This window comes from Euprymna scolopes, chromosome 46 (genome assembly GCF_053919585.1).
Source record: "Euprymna scolopes isolate OS-2025 chromosome 46, ASM5391958v1, whole genome shotgun sequence".
In the NCBI taxonomy this organism is placed as follows: Eukaryota; Metazoa; Mollusca; class Cephalopoda; order Sepiida; family Sepiolidae; genus Euprymna; species Euprymna scolopes.
The window spans coordinates 138978627-138991225 of NC_136527.1; the positions used below are offsets into that span (position 1 = coordinate 138978627).

At 24.7% G+C, this 12599-nt stretch overlaps 1 protein-coding gene across 1 annotated transcript in view; it reads right to left on the bottom strand.

The window, feature by feature from the left end:
- Positions 1 to 966: 966 nt before the first annotated feature.
- The window catches only part of LOC145271434 (uncharacterized), an 89552-nt gene continuing 77919 nt past the window's right edge, over positions 967 to 12599 (bottom strand). The window contains exons 5-6 of the transcript XR_013865873.1: positions 3922 to 3992; positions 967 to 3210 (exon numbers count right to left, since the gene is read on the bottom strand). The gene's annotated coding sequence lies outside the window, so the exon portion shown is untranslated. The remainder of the gene's footprint in view (positions 3211 to 3921; positions 3993 to 12599) is intronic.

The following is a 12599-nucleotide window of genomic DNA, read 5'->3' on the forward strand; positions in this document are numbered from 1 at the left end:
TACTTTTAACGTCCGAACTTCCAGTCACATCATGGAGTAGATGTCAGATTTTCGACCCGCTTGCACTTTAAGTAAACGAAAATTAGGAAGTAGTGGAGAGTCTGGCTGTAATCGAGACCTTTAAGTATCTCCAGTGCTCTAAGATCTTCACGCAAGCCACCCTCCTACGCGACCATATTATAACTGTCCATGCAAAAATTACGCCCACTGTATCCGCCACAACTACTGATACCGCTCTCACTACTACTGCTACTACTACTGTTAATAATAGTGACAGCATGCCACAGGAAAGTGCTAGAATAATGTGCAGCTGTATCGACTGTGGCAAGTCATTCAGCACTCGGCAGTTGTTACTGCGGCATGCCCGCACTCATATGGGGAAAAGTTTATTTAATTGTTCGCAGTGTGGAAAATCTTTAACTCAGAAATCGTCATACGAATACCATATCACCATCCACTCTCGCACTTTAAGTAAACGAAAATTAGGAAGATAAAAGAGGAACAGCATTCGTCTTTTTAGTTGAAAAAATGCCATGGATTGGATAAAGAAATTATCACGTCATTTTATACACACTTAAGAAGACATTAATTTTGAATAGAATTTGAAGATAAATAGAAATCTTTAAATGTCATTTTTTTTACTTTTTTGTTGTTTCATTTCAATATTTCGCTAAAAATTAGCTTCATCATGGTTTTTAAAAAAAATACGGATTGGACCTAATAGCATACGATTAAATATACTTTGATAAGTGAAGTGAAACAAGCCAACAAGCAACATCAGAACAGATACCACACCTTGATCCTGGCCCAAAGGCCAAGAACCCTTTCTTCTATTCACTTTTTCTTCACTTTTTTGGTCTCGGTTGATGGAGGAGAGGCCCTTCATTACTGATGCATTTTTTATTTTTGTTGCTAACCAGAGTGCCCCTTTTTGGGGAGCTGGTTCCCCTCCCCCACATTAAAAACCGACCTTGTGTCTAACTTTGCCCTGATGGGGAGGCAAGTAAAAAAAAAACAAAAAACTTTGACAATATGGTTTCTCATGTTTTTGTCAAAGTTATGAACATGCGTGACAGCATTCAAGAATTGAATTCGTCTGGCATAGCTATGGTGAAAATGAGTTCCTCAAAGGCTATAGAGTCGTTTAGCAAGTAACTGCCACGATTGCTCGAGTACTGTGTCATTTCAGAGTTGTTTGAAATCGTGTCTGGTGGTTTTGCAGGAGGTGTTCAGGATTGTGCTGGGTCATTTTGACAGAGTTGTCCAGAATCATATCGGATCACTTTGACAAAGTTGTTTGCGATTGTGTTGGATGACTTTGACAAAGTTGTTTGGGATTGTGTTGGGTCATTTCGACAGAGTTGTTCACAATCGTGTCAGGTCATTTTGACAGAGTTGTTCAGAATCGTGTCGGGTCATTTCGACATGTTTGATTACTTCGAAGATGTTCTGGATTGTGTCAGGTCATTTCAGCCGATTTGTTCAGGATTGTGTCATTTTTACAGAATTGTTCGGGATGTGTGTTGGGTCATTTTGACCGAATTGTTTAGGTTCATGTCGAGTCATTTTGACAGATTTGTTCAGGATCGTGTCGGGTCATTTTGACAGCGTTGTTGAGGATTGTGTTTGGTCATTTTAACGGGTTGCTGAGGATCATGTTGATTCATTTTGACGGAGTTGTTCAAGATCATGTCGGATCACTTCGACGGAGTTGTTCAGGATCATGTCGGGTCATTTTGATGGATTTGTTCAGGATTGTATTAGGTCATTTTGACCGAGGTTTTCAGGATCGTGTCTAGTCATTTTAACGGAGTTGTTCAGGATTGTGTTGGGTCATTTTGACGGAGTTGTTAAAGATCGTGTCGGATCACTTCGACAGTTGTTCAGGGCTGTGTCGGGTCATTTTTGCTGGAGTTGTTCAAAATCATGTCTGGTCATTTCGCCGGAGTTGTTCAGAATCATGATAGATTTGTGTAATCAAACTGGTACAACTGCAGTTTAGTGGCCTGCAATACATTTATTCACCAGGTGTGTGTAATCGTAGGTGCCTGTTAAGGTGAGAATTCTGGGAGAAATTCTTTCCACAAATTTTACAAGAATATGGTTTCACACCCGTGTGCTTTTGCCGGTGAATCTTTAGCAGGTCTTTCCGCGAAAACGAGGAATCACAAAGATCACAAGAAAATGGCGTTTCACCTGTGTGAATTCGAATATGCGATTTCAGGTTTGAATCCTGTGAAAAACATCGTCCACAAACTTCACAAGCGAACGGTCGATCACCAGTGTGGATTCTCATGTGAGATTTCAACGTGTCTCGGTGCGAGAAGGATGTGCCACACACACCACAAGAATAAGGACGATCGCCAGTGTGCCTTTTTATGTGTGTTTTTAAATGGTGACTTTGAGAAAAGGCACAACTGCAATACGTGCACTGATATGGTTTCACCCCTGTGTGTGTTCTCATGTGCTGTCGCAAATAGGCCGGCACCGAGAACTCTTTTGCACAAATATTGCAAGAATATGGTTTTATTATCGCGTGCGTTCGGACGTGCCTCGTCAGGGCAGCCCTCTGCGGGAATTCTTTCCCACAAACTGTACACGTGAATGTTTTATCGACTCTGTGTGCCTGCACATGTTTCATGAGTTCGGATCTGTCAGCAAATATGGATTTACATTCTTCGCACGAAAACACGGATTGCTCAGAAGGTTCTTGCATGTTTCAACAGACTTCCAAAAATACTTTTTTTTTTGCATGGAGGTCACCACTTATCAAGGCCCAGAAGCCACTCGGGGAAAAGGGTTATTGATGTACAGTAATCAATGGGATAGTGTCGTAGTAATCGATAGTATTGGAGATTCGATAAAGTGTCTTACTTAAAGCGGCAGTTCATAAGGAATTTGTTTACGTTGGACTTGAAGACATCCAAGTTGTAGTCAGGTGGGAAACAGGCAAACGGAAGAGAGTTCCACAGGCATGCAGTTCTAACAAAGAAGCTTTGTTCATGGAATCTACGTTTTGATTTAGGCACAGATAAAGAGTGGGGAAAATTATTGACAGTGGTTTCAGCTAGACAGGTGTTTATCGTGAAAGATTGGTGAGGGGGGACCAGAGATTGGAGCTCAGACGAGCACTTGCCAGAAAAATAATGATAAAACTAAGCAATAACTTTTACAGAATCAATAAAGTCAGTTTCTTCATTCAGGTGGCATCTGAAAGGAAAGAATAAACTATATTAAAACTAAATCATGGCGCGTGTAAATAAATGCGTTTTACATAATCAGTGTGGCAAAGACGGATGTGGTAAATCTTGTGACAAGAGAAGAATCGGTGTAAAATATAGAGAAAAAGAAAAATGATGTTTTTTTTTTGTTTTTTTATTACATTTTACAATCCAATTTCGATACCAAAAAGGTTGTAAGACAATAAAGTCAATTTCAAGGTAAATGTATACATTAGCAATTAGATTATCTTCTGAATAAATGCATTGTAACTGCTGTTAGTAATTAAAAAATTAAATGAATGATTATTTGTAGTGTTGAAATTCAGAAATAAAATGATTTCCATATTCACCCATATATTGCAGCAGTAGCTAAGAAACACCAGGCACAATTGCCCCAATGACATTCAACATTATTATTATAATACAGATATTTTCACCTCAAACTCATTGTTTTTTAATTTTATTTCAAGTCAGCAATTACTTTCTATCTTCTAGTTCAATATTAATTTTGCAGCCCCAGGCGAATGTCTGCTGCGTAAGAGGGAGACTGCTCTCGGTTTTACCTTTTATGTACTTTATGTACTCGGTCATGTGATTGAGAGTTGGCTTGTGATTGGACAAGAGAGGGAGAAATGGATTTCAAGTTCTATATATAAAGTTAAGTTTGTATGTATAGATGGAGAAATAAAAGAAGCCTTACTTGGGCAGTATTCTGTCAAGGGCAGCCCGCGTAGACAAAGTCGACTGCAGGATAGCCAAGGGTTTAGTTACCTGTAAATTAATAATTTATTTTATTTAAGGACAACACAAAACTAATTTAAAACAAAACTGGAAAAATAAAACACGACGCTTTTTAAAGTAATATGATATGACACCTTGATGGAAAGGTAGAAATCGATCAATATGGAAGATTAAAGGAACTCCGGCAGTCTTTGAATAAAATATGGCACCAACGAAGAGAACAAAACTACACACACACACACACACACACACACACACACACACACACACACACACACACACACAAAAAAAAAAGAACGCTTGGAACCAAAACTGGGTTATAGAATAAAGATAATAATAAAGAAGAAAAGGAAAAAAGGAAATAAGAAAACCGATTACAGAAGTGAAAACGGAACGCAATGAAGAACAAACGTCGGAGAAGCGAAAGAAGCGAGATGAAGTCGAAGGACAACGGCAAGTGTTGCCTGGCTGTTAAAATACACTTAATATTAAAATTCCAGGTTTTCCTTTTCATTGCTTGGGGTTATAATAGTTTATATTAGTAATTGTTGTAATTAAATCTACTTTAATTTTCTAAGAAATATATTTCGTCATAAAATTAAATTTCTATTCCAGTTCCAGAAAAATATTAATTATAAATCACATCTTAAATCAAAAATAAATAGAACAGAGTTTAATATAAACTCTGTTCATTTTTGATATTATTTATTTTTGATTTAAGATGTGATTTATAATTAATATTTTTCTGGAACTGGAATAGAAATTTAATTTTATGACGAAATATATTTCTTAGAAAATTAAAGTAGATTTAATTACAATTACTACTTAATAAATTAATATTAGTTATCAATTATCTGCTGTAAGATTAAAAAACAAAAAATTATATTTAAATAAACAAGACTTTATATTAATTATAAAAATTATTATCAATTATTATTTAATTATTATTTTAATAAATATATTAGTAGATCTAAGATTAAAATATTAAAAATATTCAGAAAATGAAAAAAATGTTTTTACTAATAAATAATGTAAAGTCCTTCTTTGTCCTCTTCCCTTCTAGCTTAGATTTTTTTTTACATAGGCATCACCACATTATCAAGGCCAAGAGGCCACTCTAGGATAAGGGTTAAAGAGTGTACAGTAGAAATTGGACAATATAGTATTCATTATTAATGAAAATTCGGTAAATTTGATAACTTATATGGAACGGCTCATCAAGAACTTATTTACGTTAGACTTGAAGACAACCATATTGTAGTCAGCTGGAAAGTAGGAAAACGGAAGACAATTCCACAGGCGTGCAGTTCTAAGAAAGAAGCTTTGTTCATGGAATCTTCATTTAGGTTTAGGCACAGATAAAGAGTGGGGGGAATTATTGATAGTGTTTTCAACTAGACATATAAATAATATCTGTAATCAAAAATAAATAATATAAAAAATAAACAGAGTTTATATTAATAAATTAATATTAGTTATCAATTATCTGCTGTAAGATTAAAAATAACAAATGATATTTAAATAAACAAGACTTTATATCAATTATAAAAATTATTATCAATTATTATTTGATTATTATTTTTTTAATAAATACAGGATGTTTCAAAAGTCTTGGGAACATTACAAGTTATTAAAAATCGTTATGTTCCCAAGACTTTTGAAACACCCTGTATATTAGTAGATCTAGTTTCAGAAAAATATTAATTATAAATCACATCTGTAATCAAAAATAAATAGAACAGAGTTTAATATAAACTCTGTTCATTTTTTATATTATTTATTTTTGATTTCAGATGTAATTTATAATTAATATTTTTCTGAAACTGGAATAGAAATTTAATTTTATGACGAAATATATTTCTTAGAAAATTAAAGTAGATTTAATTACAATTACTAATATAAACTACTTAATAAATTAATATTAGTTATCAATTATCTGCTGTAAGATTAAAAATAAAAAATTATATTTAAATAAACAAAAGACTTCATATTAATTATCAAATTGTTATAAATTATTATTTTATTATTATTTTTTTAATAAATATATTGGTAGAGTTTATATTAATAAATTAATATTAGTTATTAATGATCTGCTGTAAGATTAAAAATAAAAAATGATATTTAAATAAACAAGACTTTATATTAATTATAAAAATTATTATCAATTAACATTACAAGTTATTAAAAATCGTTAAGTTCCCAAGACTTTTGAAACACCCTGTATTTATTAAAAAATAATAATTAAATAATATTATTATTATCAATTATTATTTAATTATTATTTTTTTAATAAATATATTAGTAGATCTAAGATTTAAATATTAAAAATAATTAAAGTAGATTAATTTACAACAATTACTAATATAAACTACTTAATAAATTAATATTAGTTATCAATTATCTGCTGTAAGATTAAAAAATAAAAAATTATATTTAAATAAACAAAAGACTTCATATTAATTATCAAATTGTTATCAATTATTATTTAATTATTTTTTTAATAAATATATTAGTAGATCTAATAAAATATTTAAAATAATCTAATCTTCGTCCACACATCAGGGAATCTTTGCACTATTACAATAAATACAAGCATGCATGAATACTGACGAAGATAAGAAATAAAGCTGTTTATCAAATGTTAAAATAAGACTTCTTTTCGTTATCTTCATCATTAACTAAAAGTCGTCGTCATGAACACAGAATAATGTTTTTTTGTTGTTTTTCACCTCAAACAAGGCTCATTGTTTTTTAATTTTATTTCAAGTCAGCAATTACTTTCTATCTGCTAGTTCAATATTAATTTTGCAGCCCCAGGCGAATGTCTGCTGCAAAAGTGTGTAAGAGGGAGAGTGTTCTCGGTTTTACCTTTTATGTACTTTTATGTACTCGGTCATATGATTGAGAGTTTGCTTGTGATTGGACAAGCGAGGGAGAAATGGATTTCAAATTTTGAGACTATTAAATCATTTCTCTCTGACAGGTTCATAAGAGTAGTGGTTGATGGGTAGAAATCAGAAACTCTCAGTATTAATGCTAGAGTCCTCCAGGGGTTCATCCTGGGCCCAACTCTCTTCCTGATCTACATTAATGATCTTCCAAATCAGATCCTTACATCATTCGTAGACATTTATGCTGACGATACTACAATCTATGGTAGCACATCAAAGACCGTAAATGACAACGTTCTCCTGATTCTGTCTCCTCTGATCTTGATCACGTTGTACAATGAGGAAAGAGGTGGAATGTTACTTTTAATGCATCTAAAACCAAGCTTCTATCTCTACATAATCTATGCTCTGATGCCAATCTGGCAGCAGTTGAGATAAATGGCTCTTGTCTTGGGGAGGCTTAATGTTTTGACAAGCTTCTGGGCTTGACCTTTACTTCTGACCTGAACCAAAACAAAAACAGGTTATATTAGTTATAACATCTCTTATTTTTCTAATGAATATGTTTATTAATTTTTCTAATATATATGTTTATTAATTTTTCTAATATATATGTTTATTAATTTTTCTAATATATATGTTTATTAATTTTTCTAATGAATATGTTTAGTAATTTTTCTAATATATATGTTTATTATTTTTTCTAATATATATGTTTATTATTTTTTCTAATATATATGTTTATTAATTTTTCAAATATATATGTTTAGTAATTTTTCTAATATATATGTTTATCAATTTTTCTAATATATATGTTTATTAATTTTTCTAATATATATGTTTAGTAATTTTTCTAATGAATATGTTTAGTAATTTTTCTAATATATATGTTTATTAATTTTTCTTATATATATGTTTATTAATTTTTCTAATATATATGTTTATTATTTTTCTAATATATATGTTAAGTAATTTTTCTAATATATATGTTTATCAATTTTTCTAATATATATGTTTATTAATTTTTCTAATATATATGTTTATTAATTTTTCTAATATATCTGTTTATTAATTTTTCTAATATATATGTTTAGTAATGTTTCTAATGAATATGTTTATTAATTTTTCTAATATATATGTTTATCATTTTTCTAATATATATGTTTATTAATTTTTCTAATATATATGTTTAGTAATTTTTCTAATATATAAGTTTAGTAATTTTGCTAATATATATGTTTATTAATTTTTCTAATATATATGTTTATTAATTTTTCTAATATATATGTTTATGAATTTTTCTAATATATATGTTTATTAATTTTTCTAATATATATGTTTAGTAATTTTTCTAATGAATATGTTTAGTAATTTTTCTAATATATATGTTTATTAATTTTTCTAATATATATGTTTATTAATTTTTCTAATAAATATGTTTAGTAATTTTTCTAATATATATGTTTAGTAATTTTTCTAATATATATGTTTATTAATTTTTCTAATATATATGTTTAGTAATTTTTCTAATGAATATGTTTATTAATTTTTCTAATATATATGTTTAGTAATTTTTCTAACATATATGTTTAGTAATTTTTCTAATGAATATGTTTATTAATTTTTCTAATGAATATGTTTAGTAATTTTTCTAATATATATGTTTAGTAATTTTTCTAATATATATGTTTAGTAATTTTTCTAATATATATGTTTAGTAATTTTTCTAATGAATATGTTTAGTAATTTTTCTAATATATATGTTTAGTAATTTTTCTAATATATATGTTTAGTAATTTTTCTAATATATATGTTTAGTAATTTTTCTAATATATATGTTTAGTAATTTTTCTAATATATATGTTTAGTAATTTTTCTAATGAAGATGTTTATTAATTTTTCTAATGAATATGTTTATTAATTTTTCTAATATATATGTTTATTAATTTTTCTAATATATATGTTTATTAATTTTTCTAATATCTATGTTTATTAATTTTTCTAATATATATGTTTAGTAATTTTTCTAATGAATATGTTTATTAATTTTTCTAATATATATGTTTAGTAATTTTCTAATATATATGTTTAGTAATTTTTCTAATGAATATGTTTAGTAATTTTTCTAATGAATATGTTTAGTAATTTTTCTAATATATATCTTTAGTAATTTTTCTAATAATTCTGTTTAGCAATTTTGCTAATGAATATGTTTAGTAATTTTTCTAATAAATATGTTTAGTAATTTTTCTAATGAATATGTTTAGTAATTTTTCTAATGAATATGTTTAGTAATTTTTCTAATAAATATGTTTAGTAATTTTTCTAATGAATATGTTTAGTAATTTTTCTAATGAATATGGTCAGTAATTTTTCTAATATATATGTTTAGTAATTTTCTAATATACATGTTTAGTAATTTTCTAATATACATGTTTAGTAATTTTCTAATATAGATGTTTAGTAATTTTCTAACATATATGTTTAGTAATTTTTCTAATGAATATGTTTAGTAATTTTTCAAATGAATATGTTTAGTAATTTTTCTAATATATATGTTTATTAATTTTTCTAATGAATATGTTTAGTAATTTTCTAATATATATGTTTAATAATTTTTCTAATGAATATGTTTAGTAATTTTTCTAATGAATATGTTTAGTAATTTTTCTAATATATATGTTTATTAATTTTTCTAATGAATATGTTTAGTAATTTTTCTAATGAATATGTTTAGTCATTTTTCTAATGAATATGTTTAGTAATTTTTCTAATATATATGTTTATTAATTTTTCAAATGAATATGTTTAGTAATTTTTCTAATATATATGTTTAGTAATTTTTCTAATGAATATGTTTAGTAATTTTTCTAATATATATGTTTATTAATTTTTCAAATGAATATGTTTAGTAATTTTTCTAATATATATGTTTAGTAATTTTTCTAATGAATATGTTTAGTAATTTTTCTAATATATATGTTTAGTAATTTTTCTAATGAATATGTTTAGTAATTTTTCTAATGAATATGTTTAGTAATTTTTCTAATGAATATGTTTAGTAATTTTTCTAATGAATATGTTTAGTAATTTTTCTAATGAATATGTTTAGTAATTTTTCTAATGAATATGTTTAGTAATTTTTCTAATATATATGTTTAGTAATTTTTCTAATATATATGTTTAGTAATTTTTCTAATATATATGTTTATTAATTTTTCTAATATATATGTTTATTAATTTTTCTAATATATATGTTTAGTAATTTTTCTAATGAATATGTTTAGTAATTTTTCTAATATATATGTTTATTAATTTTTCTAATGAATATGTTTAGTAATTTTTCTAATATATATGTTTATTAATTATTCTAATATATATGTTTATGAATTTTTCTAATATATCTGTTTATTAATTTTTCTAATATATATGTTTAGTAATTTTTCTAATATTTATGTTTAGTAATTTTTCTAATATATATGTTTATTAATTTTTCTAATATATATGTTTATTAATTTTTCTAATATATATGTTTATTAATTTTTCTAATATATATGTTTAGTAATTTTTCTAATGAATATGTTTAGTAATTTTTCTAATATATATGTTTATTAATTTTTCTAATATATATGTTTAGTAATTTTTCTAATGAATATGTTTAGTAATTTTTCTAATGAATATGTTTATTAATTTTTCTAATATATATGTTTAGTAATTTTTCTAATATATATGTTTAGTAATTTTTCTAATATATATGTTTATTAATTTTTCTAATATATATGTTTATTAATTTTTCTAATATATATGTTTAGTAATTTTACTAATGAATATGTTTAGGAATTTTTCTAATATATATGTTTATTAATTTTTCTAATATATATGTTTATTAATTTTTCTAATAAATATGTTTAGTAATTTTTCTAATATATATGTTTTGTAATTTTTCTAATGAAGATGTTTATTAATTCTTCTAATATATATGTTTATTAATTTTTCTAATATATATGTTTATTAATTTTTCTAATATATATGTTTATTAATTTTTCTAATGAATATGTTAAGTCATTTTTCTAATATATATGTTTAGTAATTTTTCTAATATATATGTTTATTAATTTTTCTAATATATATGTTTATTAATTTTTCTAATATATATGTTTATTAATTTTTCTAATATATATGTTTAGTAATTTTTCTAATGAATATGTTTAGTAATTTTTCTAATATATATGTTTATTAATTTTTCTAATATATATGTTTATTAATTTTTCTAATAAATATGTTTAGTAATTTTTCTAATATATATGTTTAGTAATTTATCTTATATATATGTTTATTAATTTTTCTAATATATATGTTTATTTATTTTTCTAATGAATATGTTTATTAATTTTTCTAATATATATGTTTAGTAATTTTTCTAATATATATGTTTATTTTGTAATTTTTCTAATATATATGTTTAGTAATTTTTCTTATATATATGTTTATTAATTTTTCTAATGAATATGTTTATTAATTTTTCTAATGAATATGTTTAGTAATTTTTCTAATATATATGTTTAGTAATTTTTCTAATATATATGTTTATTTTGTAATTTTTCTAATATATATGTTTATTAATTTTTCTTATATATATGTTTATTAATTTTTCTAATATATCTGTTTATTAATTTTTCTAATGAATATGTTTAGTAATTTTTCTAATATATATTTTTAGTAATTTTTCTAATGAATATGTTTAGTAATTTTTCTAATATATATGTTTAGTAATTTTTCTAATGAATATGTTTATTCATTTTTCTAATGAATATGTTTAGTAATTTTTCTAATATATATGTTTAGTAATTTTTCTAATATATATGTTTAGTAATTTTTCTAATATATATGTTTAGTAATTTTTCTAATGAATATGTTTAGTAATTTTTCTAATATATATGTTTATTAATTTTTCTAATATATATGTTTAGTAAGTTTTCTAATATATATGTTTAGTAAGTTTTCTAATATATATGTTTAGTAATTTTTCTAATATATATGTTTAGTAATTTTTCTAATGAATATGTTTAGTAATTTTTCTAATGAATATGTTTAGTAATTTTTCTAATGAATATGTTTAGTAATTTTTCTAATGAATATGTTTAGTAATTTTTCTAATGAATATGTTTAGTAATTTTTCTAATGAATATGTTTAGTACTTTTTTCTAATATATATGTTTAGTAATTTTTCTAATATATATGTTTAGTAATTTTTCTAATGAATATGTTTAGTAATTTTTCTAATGAATATGTTTAGTCATTTTTCTAATGAATATGTTTAGTAATTTTTCTAATGTATATGTTTAGTAATTTTTCTAATGAATATGTTTAGTAATTTTTCTAATGAATATGTTTAGTAATTTTTCTAATGAATATGTTTAGTAATTTTTCTAATGAATATGTTTAGTAATTTTTCTAATGAATATGTTTAGTCATCTTTCTAATGAATATGTTTACTAATTTTTCTAATGAATATGTTTAGTAATTTTTCTAATATATATGTTTAGTAATTTTTCTAATGAATATGTTTAGTAATTTTTCTAATATATATGTTTAGTAATTTTTCTAATGAATATGTTTAGTAATTTTTCTAATATATATGCTATGTAATTTTTCTAATGAATATGTTTAGTAATTTTTCTAATGAATATGTTTAGTAATTTTTCTAAGATATATGTTTAGTAATTTTTCTAATGAATATGTTTAG